Raw genomic sequence first — 22,191 nt, 5'->3', positions numbered from 1 at the left:
TCTCCAATTAAGTTAGTGGCCTTTTCCGGGTTTCCTAAGATGTGATCATCATCTTTATTAAGAAAGACAATATTTAGGATGCAGAACATGGTATCCAGGGACTACTGAATACAGGTTTCTACAAAGCTGTCACCACTCTCTCTTATCCCCATCATGCAGAGGAGGTCAGCATGACAACTATGCAGCCCTCATTTTTGCTCCCGCAGATTCAGTCTGTATCATCTAAATTAACACCCAAGGGTTTCAACTCTTTGCTTGCCTTCTTTATTTTCTTGAGCTTCTTCATGTTTATCATCAGCATGATATGCAGGGCCACATCGTCTCTGGATGAGGCAAGCAGAGAGTGCTAAGTTCTTGGACAGATCTTCTGGCTCCAGGAGCACCTCGGTGCAACAGCCAAGCCAGGCGAGCAACTGGAGCCAAAAAGACATTTCCAAAAGATATTTCAGATAGTAAAGTCAAAGAAAACAAAATTTTGCTGCATCCTCTATCTAGAAAACCCTAAAGCAGCTTATAAAGGACCTGTCTCACAGAAGACTATGTGCCTTTCTTTGCATCGACAAATTTACAAACTGTTTTAGACCAAAAGTTTATTTCCTGGTCATAAATGGTATTTTTAAGCATACTACTAATTGGGGGATCTTGCGTTCTCAGTGAGCCACAAATGGTAATTCTAGGCTACTGATGAGGATTATCTTCTAAGGATAATTTTGCTTGGATATTTTATATTGGGCTTTCGGAACACTCACTGGGGCAGAGCCTCAGACTGGGAGTCTGGCCCCTATGGATATTTTTCTAGTTCCTGAAAGTATCTTTAGCAGTTCACTTTAGACAACTCTGTTGAAAATCATTAAAAAACTATAGGACATTTTTGTTATAGTTTATTCAAATCTGTTTTCTTTTAAGCCAAAATTTAGTTTGCCTCAATTTTAACAATTCTAAAGCTAATTTAAAACAATACCCAGCTGTCTTTGTTAGAGGCCAAACTGTAGAACTTGCAACACCATTAAGGAAATTGTTTAATGAGCAAAAAAAAAAAAAAATTATCTTATATTATCTTATGCAAATATATTGCTAATAATTCAGCAATTAAATGTGCTAGAAAAACTATCCTCCCAAGAGAATAATGCTCACTTTAGCAGGTATATTCTGGTATGTTTCTTTTTTTTTTTTTTTTTTTTTTTTTTTTGTCTTTTTGCCATTTTTCTTGGGCCACTCCAGCAGCATATGGAGGTTCCCAGGCTAGGGGTCGAATCAGAGCTGTAGCCGCCGGCCTACACCAGAGCCACAGCAACATGGGATCCGAGCCGCATCTGTGACCTACACCACAGCTCATGGCAACGCCGGATCCTTAACCCACTGAGCAAGGCCAGGGATTGAAGCTGAGCCCCCATGGATACCAGTCAGATTCGTTCCCACTGAGCCAGGACGGGAACTCCAGACATTTTTCTAAGGTAAGCATTCTGAGATTCTACTTTATTAATACATAGACATGGAAAACACATTAATAAATCTGCTCTTTGAAAAAATGTTCCAGTGGTTTCCCTTTTGTGAACCAATGCTCAGATCAGTGATCCTCCAAGTGTGATCTGAGGACTAATATGAAGAGCCTCTGCACTATATAGAAACCTATTAAGTGAGTTATAAAGGGTTATTAATATTTGCCATTCAGAAGCCAAAGTTACTGTTGGAAGACTTTTCTAAGGACTTTAATGCAGCATTCCATTAAGAAGTCTAGCTACCATGCTATGCTTTACAACACTGTAAAGTCCTACTGAGCACACCCCTTCAGACAGCTGAGAGTCCTAAAAGTTTTTATTAGAATTGTACACTACCATTAGTGTACTTCAGTGTAACTTTTAATAAATTACAGGATTCACTTGCTGCTATTCTTTGTCTTTAATTTTATATTATTTTGATTTTAATTCAACATTATAGCTATTTGTTATTCATTGTTTTTCCCTTATAATTTGCATTGATGCAGGTTTTCATAAGTGTATTTTTTACAGCCTCAATATCAATAGTCATCAGAAAAGTACAAATTAAAATCAAATTGGGATAACATTTAGAACATCAACAAGGCTTAAAATAAAAAGAATCTCTAGATATAGAGAGAGATAGATATATAGCTATAGATCTTCTGTATATACCATAAAGTTGAATGTGTTCTTATCACAGTGAAAGAGAGCATGATCCTGAAAGAGTTTTAATAGCATCTCATAAGGAAATGGCAAAATCAATGTATTTGTGAAGATTGGGAGTCTGGCTTAATTAAGGTATAAAGAAGTGCCTGACTGAGATGGGTATGGACTGCTATAATTTAGGTGGACATCACAAGGTGAGGATTTTGAAGCTTGAGTTTCAGAGAATTTAGGGAAGTAAACAGCCATTTGGTGCTATCTGTTGAACAGCTGAACAGTTTAGTGTTCACTTAAATGGGTTTTTCAGGAAGTCCTTGGAACAAAGTTATTTTCATCTCTTCTTTTTCTGGTTAAGGGTTACCTGGAATATTACGTTCGTGTTGATGAAGAACAATAAAATCATGTTTAAAAAGACAGCCAAATAATAAAGTCATGCCTACACTGACTATAAGCAGAATGCATGTAGATGGGTTCAGTTCTCACTGTCCTGCCATGTGGCCATTCTTCAGCCTGGGCTGTGAGAGGGTCCGTTAATGTCTGGTGATGTGATCAATCCAAACTGTCATCACATGAGTTGTCATGTAAGTGTGTCACATATCCAAAAACAGTTGTTTTAACCTCTATAAATGTCAGGTTTTCCTATTCTTTTTCTTAGATGGTCATTTATTGGATCATTCAATACCACGGTGGCTACTCAGCAATGTTCACAAATCTGGAGATCACATATTGAACAGTGAAACCAGACAAATACTTAAAGAAGAATTATGATTAGAGTTTGTAATTCACTTGTCAGCCAGGAATCAAGGTGTCCAAATCAGCCAGACACTAGATCTCATCCTTGAACCAAAAAGCCAGCATACCAGATAGAGGTTATGAGCCAAACTGACAATCTCAGGGTTTGTTCCCTCCCAAATCTTTCTTTTCTCTTTTTTCTCTTTTAATTATAGTTGATTTACAATGTTGTGCTTCTTCCAAATCTTCTTGGTGATATTAAAGACACAAAGGAAGCCTGCAAGAATGTAAGCACAACATTCCTGAATCAGCACGTTCTCCTCTTCAGTGGCCAAGATTACAACTATCCTGAACCAATCAACACCTGTCCAATTTCATGAGTTTTTCAAGGTATACTTCTTTTAGTGGCTCTTTTGTTAGTTTGTGAACCATGGCATCTAGAATTCTTCCAACTCCCCAAGCCTATTTTAACACACATGGTGAACTTCTTCTAAAAGGAAAAGTGGATGAGCCAAAATGGTCCCTGGGTGATGCAGACTATCCTGAAGGTAGGAATCAGATTAACGATATAAGTCCCTGTCCAGTTGGCAGGTAGAAATCAGTAGCCCTTTGTACACAAAACCAATACCAGTCACTGGAAGCCAGTGGGTGATCTGTTTTTGAACAATGTACCCTAATAGACTGTCAAGCAATGTAGTAAAGTTTGACACCACTTGTCAAGAATGGTTCAGTACCAGGCAATGAAGTTGGCAGTATGAAGATCCTTAAGCAGATCAAAGGCAAAAGAAAAACAGTATGTCTTTCTTAGATCTTTGAAAGTTAGTTGGCCTTCAGACATATACCACTTGTATCATGGTCCTTTTCTCAGTTCTATTTTGTATAAGCTCAGGTTCAAAAGTGAGGCCCAGCAAAAAGACCACTGGATGTTGTTTCAGTGGAGACAGGAACCTCCTTTTCTAAGTACAATATGATGTGGGGTTTCAGATTTTTCACTGTCTGGACTGCTTGAGGATTTCTGTCTACAATGTTAGTTAACAAATACAACTACCCAGGAAACCAATGGATTTATTATCAGGAACTGGTACCATGGGAAGCTGGGTGGTTCCCAATGGAAAGTGTGATTCCTCTTGCTTCAGTTGTATTATTTAGTTTACTAGTAAATTGTAGCTATGCATAGAACCCACACAAAGGAGTGACTAAGGAAGCAAACATTAAAATTAGGAGTATGGTTCTTAAAATAACATAGTTTAAAAATAGCCTTAATCCAGCAAAAGAAGAAATAAAATGACTAGAAAACTAAAGGACAAAAATAATGCAAATTAAAGCATCACCATCCAGTCTTATTCTGTGGATCTTGGGTGGAAGCTAGCTATAGATATAGATGTATCAACTAGTCATCCACTCAGTCTAAAAATCTTGAGGAAAAACTATCTCCTTCAGAAGACTGCTTCTGAACATTGGTCCAGAACATTCTCACCCTTAGATCTTTGCTAAGGACCATCTTCCAGTAATTCAAGAACTTGTTGTGTCTCTTTATTTGAAAGACCTGAACCCATGGTTTTTACTTGGAATTTTACTGCCATTCTAGCTGTGAACAATGCTGATGGGCTCTTTCTAGAAGATGTAATTGTAGGTTTTAGTTCATTCAAGGATTATTTAGAAAGAATATAGGAAAAGGCTCAACAAATGTCTGGATAACTGCATGTTATTCCCTGAATCCCCTGCAAAATTTGACCATATTTGCCTTTAGTAGGTGGAGTCCAGAACCGCAGGTGACATTTCCAGATATATGGGCCAGTCTGTTATTAAAGGTAAGGGGAGAGTCACTGAATCCTGGGAGTTGATCTCAGTGGCAATACTTTAGGAAGTTTGAGAGTCTCTTAAAGTTTTACTGATTTGAACTCTAGAGTCCTTAACAGACTTCAAATTTCTCTGAAGTCCCTAAGTTATATCTCTTGCTTCCGGCCAGATAAAGTTTTTAAAACTTTCCGTGATTATATCAAGCCCACTCAGGTAATCCAGAATAATCTCCATATCTCAAAGTCCTTGTCCCATAATCTACAAAGTCCTTAATTGCTATATAACATAAAATGAAAAAGGATCAAAGTATGAACATCTTGGTGGTGGATCCTATTCCATCTATTGTATGCCTATATCAATAAAAAAATTTAAGATTATTCTTCAATATGTAAAGAAATTTCTCTGTGTAAGAATAAAGGAGGAGTTCTGACTGTGGTGCAGTGGGTTAAGAATCTGACTTCAGTGGCCTGGATCACCTTGGAGGTGCAATTCAGCTCTAGGCCCTGTGCAGTGGTCAAGGATCTGACGTTGCCACAGCTGCAGCATTGGTTGAAGCTGTAGCTTGGATTCAGTCCTGGGCTGGCAACTTCCATATGCCATGGTGTGGCCATTTAAAAAAAAAAAAAGAGAGAGAGAGAGAGAGAGAGGGAGAGAGAGAGTAAAGGAAATTAAGTTCATGCTTGTTCTTCAGAGTGCCTTCATTGATCACTTGGCTTTGTTTTTTCCTTTAGCTTCTTAGCTACAACCAGAAAATTCTTTTCCCAGCATCCTTTCTTTTTACTGCATCTTTCTGTTTAAATATCTTTATCACAAGACTCGCTCCTCTGGTGTTTATGACTGACGTAGGAGGATCAAATTGTTTATCGGTAAGGTCATCAATCTATTTTGATTCTCATTCTGTTTTTGTTCAAAAGATTTTCAAAATGTCCAGCAAGATGCTGGAGATCTGACAATGGGGCCATATCCCACTCTAGTTTTTGCTTATACAGTAAGCCCTTTATTTCTGGCTTAAGGCCACTTATAAAAAGTGGAGAGAGGACCAAGGTTACACCTGTTTGGGGAGCTACTCTTGAACACTAAGAGCCTTTCCCTGGAGTCTCAGAACTCATTCTTTTTTTACTGAACCGGGATAGAATCCATAAGTCACCAATCAGACTCTTCCATTTTGCCTCTTCCATCTAATGTTTCCACTTACATATGAACTACTCGGTATCGTTCTGGGACCCCTGAATTATGCATTTCTAAAACGATTCTAAATTTTTCTGTAAGTTTATTTTTGTTTTGTGGTTTTGTTTGTTTGCTGTTTTTTGTTTTGTTTTGTTTTTTGGTCCTATACAGACTTTGGAGAGTCTTTGGCAATGATCCTCAACTCAAAGGAAGACTGAGGCGTAAAACTAACTTCAAAATATTTTCCTGTTCTGAGGGAGGTTTAACTTTTTTTTTTGTCTTTTGTCTTTTGTCCTTTTAGGGCCGCACCTGCGGCATATGGAGGTTCCCAGGCTAGGGGCTGAATCGGAGCTGTAGCTGCTGGCCTACCTACACCAGAGCCACAGCAATGTGCGATCCGAGCCATGTCTGCAACCTACACCACAGCTCACGGCAATGCTGGATCCTTAACCCACTGAGCAAGGCCAGGGATCAAACCCACAACCTCATGGCTACTAGTCAGGTTCGTTAACCACTGAGCCATGACGGGAGCTCCCTGAGGGAGGTTTAACTTTAAGAAATAACTGACTTTGGTAAAGAAAAAAAATAAGTTAAAATAAAAAATTTAAAAAAAAATTGAGTTTGGGAAGGTTTCTGGCCAAACAGAAAGGAAAAGAGCAGATTAAAGGAAGAAATAGGATGGGAGGGAAATTGAAGAGCTTAGGATGGAGGAAGAGTAATAGAAGGATAAAGACCTTTAGGGGTATGTTTTGATTTAAAGGGAAATAAATGAGAGATAGTAAATGAGAGCTTTCCATGACCCCTCTTTGGGTTCAGTGAATTTGCTAGAGTGACTCACAGAACTCAGGAAACTTTTCAATCTCTAGATCACTGGTTCATTACATGAGATATTAAAGGATATAAATCAACATCCAGATGAAGAGACACATGGGGTGAGGTACCAAACAAAGACGCTTCTGTCCTCATGGAGTTTGGGGCCCAGTACAGCACTCTTGGAAGAGTTCTGTTTCCCCAGCTTGGAAGCTTTCCGAAACCCCTCATTTGGGGTTTTATGGAGAAGACATCATTACACTGACACTATTATCAAGTCATTGGCTATTGGTGATTGATTCAACTTCTAGCCCCCTCTCCCCTCACAGAAATCAGGGAGTGGAACTTAAATTTCCAATGCTCTCTTCCTTTTTTTTTTTTTGTTTGTTTTTTTGCTTTTTAGGGCCGCACCCATGGCATATGAAGGTTCCTACACTAGGGGTTGAATTGGAGCTGCAGCCACCAGCCTATCCCACAGCCACAGCAACTTCAGACCCGAGCCACGTCTGTGACCTACACCACAGGTCACAGCAATGCCAGATCCTTAACCCACTGAGTGAGGCCATGGATTGAACCCCAAACCTCACAGTTAGTAGTCAGATTCATTTCTACTGAGCCACGATGGGAACCCACCAACCCTCTTTTCTTGATTGGTTCCCCTGGGCCAGGATCTGCATTGAGGTGCTTTCCAAGAGTTACCTCATGAGCATAAACTCTGTTGTGATGGAAAAGGGCTTGTCATGAATAGCAGGACACATCTCACATTTATGGCTCTGAGTTGTTTTTAGGAACTGAGGACCAAAGACCAAATATTGTAACAAAAGATGCTCCCCTTGCACTTAGTTCAGAAAATTCCAAGGGTTTGGGGCACTGTGGCCAGAAACTGTGGAGGAAGAATATATATATATCTGCATAATCCAATATATATTTCTTATATATTACAATATCAAAGTAGTAAGGCAGATTTCCAGCAAGAATAGGAGGTTTACAAATCCAATTAGCTAATCCAACAGTTCCTTTAAAAGGCTTATTTTTCCGAGAAGATGAAATAAAGCCAGTATTTGGGAAGAGCCAAAGAAAAAAGGGAAAAAGGAAAAGATAGAAATAGGAGGTTGGATCCAAAGTCATACCCCTGAGTTTAAAGCTCAAGAACTTTCAAAAAATTGCTCTATTTTCAGATTGATGGTCTTGGGCTACAAACATGTGAGATCTTGATCAGATCTCAACATGCCTCTAAGATGATTCATTATAAATATCACCAAAATAACCCACTGGATGGGACGAAGCTGAGCTTATTCCTCAAGAGATGAAGGAGAATACTACTGTTGTAGCCTTTCCAAGGAGGGAGGGCAAAGTTGGGAGATTTATGAGATTTTGAGACTGTTTTAAGACAGTCTTCCAACTGCAGAGAACTTCACTGGGATTATATGAGGTTCATGCTATAATACATCAGAAGCAATGGGGAACATGGCAAGTTTAGGTTTTCTAGAGGAAGGTTTTGGAGTATGGAAGAGTAAGAGTCTTTTGACACTATCTACAGAAATGTTAACCAGTCTGATGTTCTTTTTTTTTTTTTTTTTTCCTCCTAGAGAGCTCTTGGAGCAGACAATAAAGCTATTTGCAACTTACATCATTTTTCAGCAAGAATTTCCTGACCTAATAAAGTCGTGTTGATAAAAATAGTGGAATAGCAAAATTATGTTAGAGAAAACAGCTAAATAATAAAGATATCTAAATATAGATGGTAAGCTGTGTGGGTATAGAAGCTTTCAATTCTCCTTTTTTCCTCCTCCCACAGAAGAAAGTTTTCTAGACTGTTTCCAAGGGCTTCTAAGACTGTGAAGGTATTTTGTTTATCAGTAGCTAATGGCTGTTCATAGGAACCCAGAGAGTTTACCACCTCTTGTCTAACACTCTACAGTAGCCTCTTAACTGGGTTCCCTCCTTTCATTCTTGTCCTATTCCAGGCTACTCTCCACACAGCAGCCAGAGTGACACTTCAAGGGCAAACTGAAACACTTCAATGACTTCCCATCTTTCTTAACATTAAAAGCCAAATCCTTACCAAGACCTACAAAGCCAGCTGGTAGGATTCTTAGACCCCAGCATTGAGCATGTGCTTTTTACCAGGCTCAGTTTTCACCTCTCCAACTGTACCACCAGGTGCTCCACCCACCTCCCACCAGATGAGGAGTCTACAAGTCACTGGAATGTATACAACTGAGTCTACAGACCACTTAGAGAATGTGCCCTGGTTCTCCAGAGACCCAGAATTCCCTGCCCCGAGGTCTGCAAGGCTGCCTCCGAGCTGCAATCTGTTCTTCCACACGATCTATCTCTCCAAGGACAGGCCTTGCTGTGGCTGTGCACATCCTATACCCAAGAGGTAACCAAGAGGCAGCTGTTTACAGGAGTGAAAGCGGAGCTTGGATAGAATAGTCTGGGATGTCCATGGGTATGTCTGATCTCCCACAATTCAGAATGGTGCTAAAGGTGGAACGCGAAGGAGGCAGACCAAGCGCCAGGGGCCAACTTCTTATTCACCAACCTGGAATCAAGAGTCCAAGAATTTTACATTTAAAACTAAGCCCCTGGGTGTTATGGTGTTATGAAGGTTAAAGAAGGGAGAGAGAACGTATTTTATTTAAGAGTATGTTAGCTTGATTTGTACCTTTTAAATATTTAGACACTGAATCATAGGTGGGATTCCATTTGCTTTTGCCCCTGGTCCCACACATGTTAAGTGCCAGCTGCCTCCTAGTCAGCGCATCTCCTGCCACACCCTCCCTCCTCCACCTGCTCCTGCAGGCTGCCTTTCTGCTACTCAGTCACAACTGTCATGCTTCTGCCATAGAGCCCTTACACTTACAAGTCCTTTTTTCTGGAATGCTCTTCCGAAGATAGCTGCAAGCCTTGGTCCCAGATTTTAAGTCCTTTCTCAAGTGCAGCCTCATCAGAAACACTATCCTTCACCACATGAGACACCTCCTGTCCATTATCCTCCCTGCCCTTATGCTACTTCAATTTTCTTTTTTCTGAAGTAGTGCTATCTGGCCTTTTATCAAACAGCATCCCTCCATCAGAATCAAGCTCCACAAAGTCAGGAACCTTTGTTTTATTTAACGCTGTACACCCACCTCCTAGTGTACTTCTTGACGAGTCCTAGATTCTCTCTTTCTCTCTCACTCACATATAAACGTATCACACACATAAAATAGAAGAATATGAATGAATGTATCTGCAGTTTCTACAGATGTCAATTTTGGTGAAGCAGAAGGAGTACATGGCCAAAATATTTAACACTTTAAAAGCATTTTCTCTTACGGTAATTAAAAGGTACACTATTTAGTTGATTTCAAAGAAATATTTGTTGGCAATGATATAAAGAAGTTCACATTTTTATAGTGATGTTTCTTTTTGATCCATTTAGAACCCTTCGAACAACTGACACTATAGCTTCTAGAGAAATTGAGACTGGTGAGTGAGAGAAGAGAAGCAATTGTATAGACTAATGCCTCTAGTACTTGTTATTACATAATATATAGTATGTGGGTGGAATAAAGGCATAAAATTAAAAAGAAGAAACAGTCTCTCCATGATATAATACATCATATAAAATACATATCAAAGTGGCTTTCAAGTAGCATCATATAAATGCATCCTTTTCTTTGTAAATATTTACCCTTAGTGTTTCATCAATAGTAGGCACTTAAATATTTCTCAGATAAATAAACTTGAATTGACTAGATTGATCTGGATTCAAAAAAAAGACAAATATACAGATACAGAGCAGAGACACAAATATTAAAAATTACAGTAGAAATTAGACAAATGACTAGTTTATTAAAACAAAAAAAGATGAAAAATATACATTAAAGTACATACACTCAGGAGCTAGAAACCAAGATTATATACATTTTTTTCTAAATTGTCTTCTGAGTTGATTAATATCAATTCATTTCCTTGACTCATTAAAGTTAGCACTATTCAATTAGGTAATATGTTTCCCTATGAGGTGGCTACATTTAATTCATGTATATTGTGACTTTTGCAAGTATTAGAACCATTTTATCATAGCTTCCCTATCACTGTCTCATTCCAAAGTTCAGCCACTATTTTTCCCTCTTTGAAAAAGATAAACACCCTTAAACCAAGCCCCAACTTGCTTCAAGAGGGCAGAAACATCCTTTATGTGTTGTAGTACATCAAGTACTGAGATATGTGCCTTGAGGATTTCTTTTCCAACTCGAGATAAGTTGAAACTTGTATCAGGGATTCCAGGGTAGATTTCACCCTTGGTTTTTCTTACAACAATTGACACACTGATTATATCTCCTTTGAACTGTGACTCATCAGTCACTGAAAAACAGAAACAGTTGCTCAGGCTTTCTGGGCAAATAATTCAGAAGACCTGTCCTTATTCATCATCAATTTCTGCTCCAAAGTACAACCATGCTAAAGGCAAGGTGTTTCCAACAACACAGTATAGGTCTGATGCCTGTGAGCATGATCCCTCTGGGTCAGGCAAGTTTCAGGATGGATTCAATGCATTGTTCTTTCAAACATCAGTAATTTCTGCCTTACCCACTCAGTTCTAAATCCACAGAATTCCCTTTGGAAAAATGAACACATCATCACATGACTAGAAATTATAATGGCATTTCTCCTCTCTCCTTTCTGGCTAGTAAGCTCCAGGAGAGCAAGGACCATGTCTATCTTATTTACAATATACCTGGTACAAAGAAAGCACTCAATAAATATTTCTTGTTTGAAACAATGATAAAGAAGAATGGAAAAGGTCTTTGCTTGTTGGGAGTTCAGCAGCAATGAACCTGACTAGCATGCAGGAGAATGCAGGTTTGATCCCTGGCCTTGCTCAGTGGCTTGGGGATCCGGCGTTGCCGTGAGCTGTGGTGCTCAGATCCCTCATTTCTTTCTTTCTTTTTTTTTTTACCTTTTCATCTTTTTTTTAGGGCCTCGCATCACCCACAGCATGTAGAGGTTCCCAGGCTAGAGGTCGAATCGGAGCTGTAGCTGACGGCCTACCCCACAGCCACAGCAACAGGGGATCCGAGCCGTGTCTGATGGCCTACCCCACAGCCACAGCAACAGGGGATCCGAGCTCACAACAACGCCAGATCCTTAACCCACTGAGCAAGGCCAGGGATAAAACTCGAGTCCGCATGGGTAGTAGTTGGGTTCATTAATCACTGAGCTATGACAGGAACTTCAGATCCCTCATTTCTATGGCTGTGGCATAGGCCAGAAACTGCAGCTCCAATTCGACTGGGAATTTCCATATGTCACAAATGCAGGTGCAGCCCTAAAAAGCATTTTAAAAAAGTCTTTGCTAACAGTTCTCATACCATAACAAAAAATACATCACACTTTAACATAATAAGAATATATTTTCTGGAATCTCTAACTGGTAGCCATGAACTGAGAAGGAGCAACACAGTCCCTGCTAGGTTTCATGTCCTTACACAGCCCTGGCTTCTCTTTTGTAACATATCATGATAAAAATAGTGGAATAGCAAGATTATGCTATGTGAGAGTCACACAACCAGTATATCCATAAACCAGTAGAGACCGCCTAAGGCTCTACCTGTCAAAAAATAGCATATGAAGGGGGAAAAGGTACAGTGCTCTCTTATTTCACCCTGTAACTGATTTCTGAATAACTAGTTTCAGATAACATCTGACTATAAAATTTTAATACACCCATATTAAAACAAAGGTCTGCAGTTCCTCTTATAAACTTCATCTAGGACAGCCTAAGCTTTTGAAGCCTTAGGTCATCAATCTTCCCACTAGATTTGGCCAGCATTTCCCCCAAAGTACAATCTTTGGGGTGGTAGTTTAAGTGGATTTTCCTATGGGGACAGGGGAGAAGAAGGCATCTAACTCAGGAGATGACAAGGTTTATTAGCATATTTAGATTCTGAGGAGTGTTACAGTTAAAACACACTTCATTCTGTTAACCAGTATTCCCCACTCTAATTTCCATCATCCTGGAAATTTTCTTTTAAATCAAAATATGTAAAAAGCTGCCGGTAGGACATGTTTACGGAAGCAGCACCAGCACAGATTGCTCTACACAGTTCCCTGTCTCCAGACTCTGCTAAATCTCATGCCAAAGAGGCTAAGGTTGATGTTTTTTAAAAAATCTTGCTTCAGGAATATGAGGCTGTTCTGTTTACTCTGAACGTTTGCCACATGTCCTAGACATCTTAAGCCATCTCCCTGTGGGCCACCTGGCGACCTTCATGGGGCTCTAGCGATAGGGTTAAACAAAAGTTCAGTTCCTGGAGACACAATGTGAGATTATCATTTACTGTGATCCCAAACACAGGAAAACACCATCGAATGAAGGACAAGAATTCCTGGGAATGTCCTGGGAAACCCAGGGAAATGCAAATGAGCTTCACTTCCTCCTCAAGACAAATGACGTGACTATCCAACCAAGTGTGTTTGGAGATAAAGGAAAAGGCAGAGGAGGCCTTGGGCTGTGCATGTGAACCCAACCAATGAGCTGCCTTTATTTAGTGTCTCCCCATGAATGAATCAATATTTCAGACTCCTTAGGAAGATCACTCTATAAACCAGTTTATGATTTTCTTTCTCCGATCATTGCAGCTGGTCATTATGGAAAACGATGATCTCAGAGTCGGCTGTTCCTGCCAGAGAGCTTGCATACAGAGAGATGCCTTTGTGAAGCCAGCCATAGAAACCTGCAGAAAATTGGCCTTCTTTCCTTAATAGAACCACGCGAACAAAGATGAGTTTGTTGCTGACTCAGAGCTGAAAGCTTTGTTTTGTAAAGCTCTCTGAATATATTTCACTCTGCCAAAAGAGAAGGGCTCCTTCTTAAAAAAAAAAAAAAAAAAAAAAAAAGTGAGGAGGAATAGTCAGCGGAAACCAGACAACAAATCAAAGTGCACACCCTTGGGGTGGATATTTGTGACCAAAATGGCCTAAAACTATTTTTTTTTTTTTTTTTTTGGTGAATACTGGTCACATTTCACAAGCTGAATAAAAATGAAAGGAAAAGGAACTTTAATTGATGGGATGCCTTTTGATTTGCAGAGCAAAACTGCCAGAGCAGATGTACCAGCAAAGAGGATTAGATTGTCCCTGCTATGATGCACTGAAATTTTCTTTCTTCCCCTGTAGTAACCCCATTGAAGAGAGGCTGTCTTTAGTGTCTAAGATTCAGCACTGCAAAGAAACTGTTGTCCTTGGACACAATGGACCACTCTCCCAAGACCAGACAGAATATGTGAGGAGAGAACTAAGATCCTTTTAATTCTCAGCAAGACAGTTTCGGTTTTACTATTTTTACAAGACAAAAATAAAAGCGAAATTTGTGGGTGCATTCAAAGATGAAAAAACAGGCATCCGAGTGAACCTTAAAACATTCATGAATAGAATAGCATTCATCACTCTGAAAACATGAAATTGAATCAAGAAGGACTCACGGCTGGTTTTCTTTTTAATTTAATCAGTCCAGGGTATTTGGAGGGGTTTTTTGGTTTGTTTTGTTTTGCCTCTTAATTATCGTTGAGATTCTCATCTGAAAAGACAGGGCTAACTTTCATCCAAAGGGAATCATTACCAGGATGAGAATTCTCACTGCCATCTGAGACGCCAAAATGATCTGTAAATCATGCTGATGGTAAATGGTGTGCTTCCAGTGAAGAGAGAAGGAACACGCCGTCATTGTTGTTGTCCTTAATAAGCTTGTGGGAGGAAGACAAGAACTGAAGAAGTGCATTTGTTTTTAATGTCTGGTGCCAGGTCATTTTGTATTTCTTTAGTTCTGGGAAAAAAGTGAAAGGGCAGAATGCTACTCAGCTGGGGTCTGATTCTACTGAGAATAGCTATGGTTCTGGGTACAACTTAAGTTGTGGAAGAGCATGAATGCTGGCACCACCGCAGACTCACTTATTCAAGGGAAGAGGGAGGTCGACCTACTGCAGAAGTGAAAGAAATAATCCTCTCTCCTGCTCTTTAACCTCCCCCCGCCCCACAGCTCCTTAGCAGGGAGTCGCAAATCTGCCCCAGGGCAGGGAAAAGTATTTATGCAAATGATGGCCCTCCCTCCACACTGGCCAGCTCTGGGGTCAGTCTCTTTTGCAGCTCTGAGGCTTGTTCCTCATCAAGAAATAAATATGCAATTCACACACACACACACACAATCATGCAACCACACAAACAAGCCTAGATCCCCCTCTTGTTTTAATAGCAAAACTGTATTTGTTAGCAGTTATCACTTCCTGAGACAGAACTGATACTCGTGTGAAAAATAACTTTCACATTACAGTCTAAGTGATTTTTCGAAGAATGTCTAGTTCTGGGGATACTAGAAGCTGACTGAACAGCTGGCTGAGGGGGATTCCACCTGCTTCCCTGTTCTCCTGAGTGACAGTAATCAGCCTTCTCATCCGGACAAGAGGAGAAAGTTCTCAGGCTTCTTTTATCGCATCCTGGATAAAACTGTGCCACACTCCACTGGATTTCTCTTTTCCTCATCTAAACCAGCACCAACACAAAGCATCTTCAGGATAGAGCACCACCACCCCAGAGCCAGTCTCCTCATGACCGTCAGACACTTTTACACATAGAGCGTACATCCATGAGAGACCAGCAGGGCCCTGAACACACAGCAGACCAGGTAAAGGCTCTCCCAGAGAGCCTCGAAAGGCAATGTCGACACCTGCTATGGTTTAAATGATTTTCCGACACACAGACAATGGCCCAGACACCAACCCATCTGTATGTTCACATACCAGCCTAATAGAATACTAATGGCCTGTCCTTGCTTTCTTTGTTTCTCCAGAGTTACACAGAAACACTGTGGACAAAGAAAAGGCCCTGATGTTAAAGAAATATGTGAAAGAAGATGCGACAAATGCTACTGTGTTCCTCTTGGTTTCATCTTTAGCAGAACCAGAAAACAGCTGGGAATCTTCCTTTGCCTGACTATTTAATGTATACAATTAAAGTCTCCTACAAACTCCCCTAAATTTTCTCATTTCCATGCTAAACCATCCCAGTTCCTTTGACCTTTTCTCAAAGATCCTATTTTCTAGGCCTCTAATCTCCTTATATCTCAACACTAGACCGCCCCCAATTCTTTATTCTCAACTCTTGCCATCATTTCTAGGAGCATGTTTCATAAATGCCACTGTGCTTTTTCTTTCAGGCTTTCGAGACCTCTTACTTATATCTTCCCATCTTCAGTTGAGCAAATAAGTACTTACTGTGAAACTACTGACTACAGCGTGGAAGATGCCTTGGGGGAAATACTTTATCTTGAAAGTAAAGATCCAGGATCCAGGAAGTTCATACTTTCCGAACAGATATAGATATATATCCAGCAGCCCCTGGCTCAAGGCAGAATGAAGTAGGTGTTCTAATAACAGAGGTTCAAGAAAAATGCATGGGAGGTCAAAGGGATAGGTAATGTTATCAGACCAAGGGACAGCGGGATAGAGTTCAGGAAACACGGTCTATGGATAAGCGGCATTTGAGCCCATATTGGAAACGGATAAACATTTGAGTTGGGTAATGACTGATCCCTAAAGGAAAGCTTGGTGGGTAAAGGTCAACCTTCTAACATTACAAGGTAGCATGCAACACCTTCTTTGTAATCATAACTTCTTGGCAGGGTGACTGGTGGAAGCTTGCACTTTCCTTGGGTACAAATCTACCTTTAATCTTCTCAGTCTACCAGTGATGAAGTCTGCCTGGTCCTACAGGCTAGGAATGTGCCTCTACTGATGTTCTTCTGGACCTCCCTCCTTTCCCATCAATGGAAGGAGGGTTAGTAGATGGACCTGTTCAGAAATTTTAGCTAGGTGACCTGAAAATGAGCTGAATGCTCAGAGAGCTCAGAGAGCTCAGATGTCTCAGGGAGAATAGACTCACTGAAAAAACAGAACATAGTGCTTAAAATCATATCCATCAGTCTTTATTTCAGGCACCTGGTTCTTTGGCCACATTTCCCAGGTGATCATTAGGAAAGTGTGTCTGAAACGTATTTCCATGAGGTGTGTCAGATAATCTTCTGGGCACTGAGGGTACAACAATGAATTAGTCATAGTCGCCTCCTTGCTTTCCACATACTGTTTCCTCACTGTGATAACCCTCCTGCCTTTTGCCAATGCAACTGAGTTCTTTCTTTAACTTGTTGAACTCATTTAAGATCTGGCTGCAAATGACATGGTCTTAGTGGCGTCTATCTCAGTCCAAATCCAAGCAGAAATATTCAGTGACTGCACTCTGCTCTCAAAGCACTTTGTACACAAGGTAAAAAGGTCTTTTAGTCAATCTTTACTGAACAAATGCAGCATCCTGAATTCACCAACACCCTTTACACTCCCTGCGGAAAGCACATAGACTGATATCCACATCTGCTCAAAGCTCCTGAAGTTCAATCCCTGGCTCAGGAACTTCCGCGTGGCACTGGTGCAGCAAAAGGAAAAGAAAAAACTCCCGATGGGTAATCTCTCTCCAGTGCACCTATGTCCTTCTGTCCTTGCCAGGGAATTCTGCGCTTACCAAGGGACAGTTGATTTGTTCCACTCTTCATGCCATTTGCATTCAATACTTTCATTATTTATTTAATGTGTAAGCCCACAAAATATGAGTGAAATGAAGACCAAGTGACCTTGTGGGCAAGCCTCTAAGAAAAATTTCTATTGAATGAGATATGGGTTAGACAATATTAAAAGTTTAAGGGAAAAGATCATTTATATAGGACAGAATTCAATAAATTTCTTTACAAGTTTGTTTTCCAAGCGACTTTAAGATCTCGTTCTGCTTTAAGAAAATTGTAATTATGGGGGGTGGTACAGAATATCTTATAGGGTATGGTTTATGGAAGAAAGGGAAGTCAGAACTCCAATGGGTAGAGCCCTACTCAAAGGAATTACATGGAATACTAAAAGATTGACTAATAAATGTATATTTATGTGGGTATGTTAAATTTATGTGTATCAGTCATACGATATTCTACGTAAATTCACTTTTTTGATAACCAATCTTCTATCCATCTAAATCCAGTGGGTAAATGGGTTTCTGTTGTATCTCTGTATAGTACTTACTATGATGAGCAGTCATCTGCCTATCTGTCTAACTCCCAACCGAAGGACGGGACTATGTCTAATTCATTGTTGTACCCTCAGTGCCCAGAAGGTTATCTGACACACCTCATCCCATAATGTTACACCTTATTCCTTGAATAAAAAGTCAAATGTTTTCTTAGTTGATTTTAATAACAATTGGTAAAGTAGCTAGTGTAGAGATCATACTCACTTTACAGCTGAGGAAACTAAAACCTAAAAGCTGAGTGACGGCCCAGAAAGAAGAGCTTGAGATGAAAAGAACCTGGCTTCTAACTCCTGGCCAGAACTCTAATGAGCATGTGGCACCAGTAAGTTTGATGAAGGAAGTCTGACAAGGTGATTTTCCACAGGAAGGTGGATCTTGCCTCTCCTAGGAAATGAGACTATTTTTCCTTCTCTAATCTGAGTCTTACGAATGGTATATGTTTGTTAACCCTCTTGATCCCAAAGTCTACATGATGGGAGACCACTGGGCATCAATGTCACAGCTGCATAATGGTTAGAACCTGTGGATCAGTGTTGTTGCCCCATGTCTGCAAAAGCCAAAAGAAAAATTAAGTCCCCTCTTGATATTTCAGAAATCAGCAGAGAGATTGTTCAAGCATTTGCTTTACTCGTTCTCCTGCGTCTTCACTTAAGAAAATAGGTAGCATGGGGGGAAATGATACTGCTAATGAGGGGTATCCAGAAATAAGTAAATTGGAGTCTTCAATTGGCAAGCATTTGAGGAAATGCTACCATCAGGAAATCTAGAGTTTACGGAGTTAGTGTGTAGGGTCCTCAATGACTGAAGAATGTGAGGCCAAGTCAAAAGGAAAGGGAAACAAAGTCTGTTTTAGACGGAGGTGAAAAGACATCGGCATTGCTTTCATCGCTGCACACCTGTCTACTCTAAGTTACCTGGTGTTTTTGTGTTCTCTTCTCCACATTGAAGACTGAGTTGATATTAATCATTTACATCTCCGGGGGAATGGTTTAGGATTAAAAGTGATAAAGAGAAAACTACCTGAAGTTTCCTTTTTAAGAGATCTTGGGACTGCAGGAGCATGTGTGGCAGCAAGGTTTCTGGTTCTCATAACAATGATGTAGTTTGAGGAACAGTATCATAAAGAGCTTCTTAACCTGCCTTAGAAACCTAATAATAATTTATTCTATCTCATTTTTTTCTCTGCTGAGAGCTACTATTTTTTCAGCATTTTCTTCATGCTGAGTGCTCTCTATATAATATCTTATTTAATTCTCATAATCAACTGCCACTCTTCATTCACATGTCAGATACCTGAGCTCCCTTACTTGAAGAAAGATGTGATGAAATATTGATCAGGTGACTAACCCTTGCCAATGTGTCAGCTGGCTAATTTATAACTCTAGTGTTTAGAGAAAAAAAAATCTTTATTTATTTAGAAGATGTGCATCTCTAGAAAGCAACTATGGTAGGAATTTCAGATCAAGTGAATATGAATAAAATTATATTCAGACTAGCTTTTTGTTTTGAGGGCCGTCAAATTAAGCAGAATAGCTGCCTTATCCATTTCTTTATAGAACCAGCCTGGCTGAAAATATGCTCAGAGGGCAGAATGCTTCAGTAACCTTGGTAATGACATGTGAGCACCCTGCCATAGACTCTCCATGACTCATCAGGAAGTGCCATTTGGACAATTTTAACTGAAGAAAGCAGCCAGCTCCCAGCCCAATACTTGCACATCCTTTACTCTGTCAATAGTTATAGAACTGGATTCAGAATAGACATGACTCTAAATATTATGTAACTGGATATAATAGCTCTTTATAAATGGTGGTAGAAACTTTAAACCCTTAAACACTAAGAGCAGCTATGGAGCTTGACACAGAAACTCACATAGTCTCCCTTCCAAGCTTCCTCTGACCCAATTTATAGCATGACATCTGCTACAAGGGATGGTAGAGGACTAGTCATAGCAATATATTTGAGGAAGTGATACGGTTCAGAGAAGAAACAAATCTGAAGAAGAAACCAAGTTCATAGATGATTTTAAAGCACTGGATCTTTTTTTAAATTATAGTTGATTTTACAATGGTGTGCCAATTTCTGCTATACAGCGAAGTGACCCAGCCATACAAAAACATACATTCCCTTTCTTTTATTATCTGCCATCATGAACTATCCCAAGAGACTGGATATAGTTCTCTGTTAAAGCACTGGATCTTGAAATCATAACTCTTTGTTTTGTAGAACTGGTATATTTTTAGGAGCCGACTTGAGTTGTATGGATAAACCAATAAATAACACAGGGCATGAATAAAATTTTAAGAGGAAACAGAAAGTTGGAAAAGGATTTAGAGTGAGTGACGAGTTGAGGGTGGCCAGGGAAGTCCTCAACGAGGTGACACGTAGGCAGAGTCTGGAATAAAATGAGAGAGTGAACCTTCCTGAGCATTCTCCCCATGCAATGCCTTTTTAAGAGCACTAGTAAGACTAAAGTGAAATTTTAGTAGAATAAGCAGTGTAAAAAGCCTAATTGGAGGGACGGTGGTCCCACGGTAAGTCACAATAGAAAGGTAGTGGTGGACAGATGTTGATAGGCAATGATACCCTCTCCAATCTATAGCAGTCTGCCCCTCTCTCAGTAGCAGGACATGGCCAGTGCTTGGATCCAGGTGAACATTTGGATGTTGCTGACACCCTGGTTTTCAAGTGCTTTCCCCAAGAGCTGATCCCTTTGATCCCTATTCTTTTTTCACCAGACCTAGTCTTGGGAGCACCTGAATGGTGTGAAGAGGGCACCATTATTTTTTCTGTGGGTGAAGGTGTGGCAGTCAGGACTTTAATGCACCTGTTGTATTTTCCTAAGGCTGGTCCCAATTAGACTCCTCCCAATGAAACCAAGCAAATGTTAATGTTGTGGGTATTTTCCTCTGTAATGGTTCAGCAATTATTCATCTCATGCTAAGCCCTTGAATATGTATCCTCCCAGAATCACCAAGCCTGGCTCTGATGTCACGGGATGCAGGTTTAAGGACACTTTTTCCATGGTATAGCCTCTTGACTTTATACATTTTTTGTCTTGATAGAGACAGTGGTACTGTTTTGCTAGCATCTAAAGTATGGATCTCTTCTGATACAGAAGAAATTGTTATTACACATAAATAGACTATTTTCTCAAAGGCTGTCAAGATTGCAAACTTTAATTTTTTTTTTTTTTGGCTTTTTAGGGCTGCACCTGTGGCATATGGAGGCTAGGGGTCAAATCGGAGCTACAGCTGCCAGCCTACACCACAGCCACAGCAACAGAGGATCCGAGCAGTATCTGCGACCTACACCACAACTCACGGCAATGCCAGATTCTTAACTCACTGAGTGAGGCCAGGGATCGAACCCACAACCACATGGTTCTTAGTCGGGTTTGTTTCCACTGCGCCAAGACAGAAACTCCCCAAATTACAGCCTTTATGAAAACATCCAGGAGTGGATTTAGATGAGTTACCTATAAATGATTTTTACCAGGTGACTCCAACTACAGTCAAGTAGAAAATTTTAGAGGAAGAACCCATATTTGTTTCTGGAAATCTTCAGGATTCACTGAGTCTGAAACACATTGGTTTGCTTCTCTGCTGTTTTCAGCTTACCAAAGCTAGGTACAGAATTTTGTCTCCTTTAATAAATGTACATCCTTTCATGACATAAAATTTGAGGCTTGGGAGATCCTTTCATCCTATAGCATATATTTTCTTCCAGCTCATTTAATAATACTTAAGACTATCTATGATTTATTTTAGTGATTGGTCAAGTACTATAGAGAGTACTTTAGTTGGATACAAAAAAATTACGACAGCTAACCTGTACTGAGCATGCTATACGCTGAGTACTCTACATGAATATTTTATTCAATCCTCGCTACAACTCTATTTGGTAGGTGTGATTATCACTACTCCTGTTTTATAGATAATGAAACTGAACTTAGTGAGATTGTTCACATGTCACTGTTAACATGAGGTAATGCACATTAATTTTGTGTATTTTCACAGCTAGGAAGTGTGGTCACAGGTTTTCTGTCCTACGCAGTATGGCACCACACTCACACATATAAACTGTCATGCCGTGTAATCTCCCTTCACAGAGTCCCCTAATTAAATTCCGAATCTCTAACACTTTAACACAGATACAGAGTATGATGTCCAGCACTTTATCATCTTCGTGTTGTCATACTCTCTCCTGTGTTAGCAGGTACTTGACAGTTAAGTAGGCTCTGAGTCATACCAGGCATATTTATCCAATTATATGTCACCTCTGCCATCATGATGTGATTTGTTTTCTAAAGCTTCTACCTTCACGATACTTATGGAGAAGAAACCCTTCTTCAATATTGCTGATAAAGTCATTGTCTGAAGTCTTAGTATCTAGATCTGTGGATAACTCAGTAAGAGTAAGAGTT

General features: G+C 39.9%; 1 long non-coding RNA gene across 2 annotated transcripts in view; it reads right to left on the bottom strand.

Moving 5' to 3' along the window:
* Positions 1-22,191, bottom strand: part of LOC100514329 — a 243,374-nt gene that overhangs the window by 213,227 nt on the left and 7,956 nt on the right. The window lies entirely within an intron of this gene.

Source organism: Sus scrofa, chromosome 18 (genome assembly GCF_000003025.6).
Source record: "Sus scrofa isolate TJ Tabasco breed Duroc chromosome 18, Sscrofa11.1, whole genome shotgun sequence".
Classification (NCBI taxonomy): Eukaryota; Metazoa; Chordata; class Mammalia; order Artiodactyla; family Suidae; genus Sus; species Sus scrofa.
The sequence above is the reverse complement of the archived record's forward strand: the minus strand, read 5'-3'. Positions and strand labels throughout refer to the sequence as shown.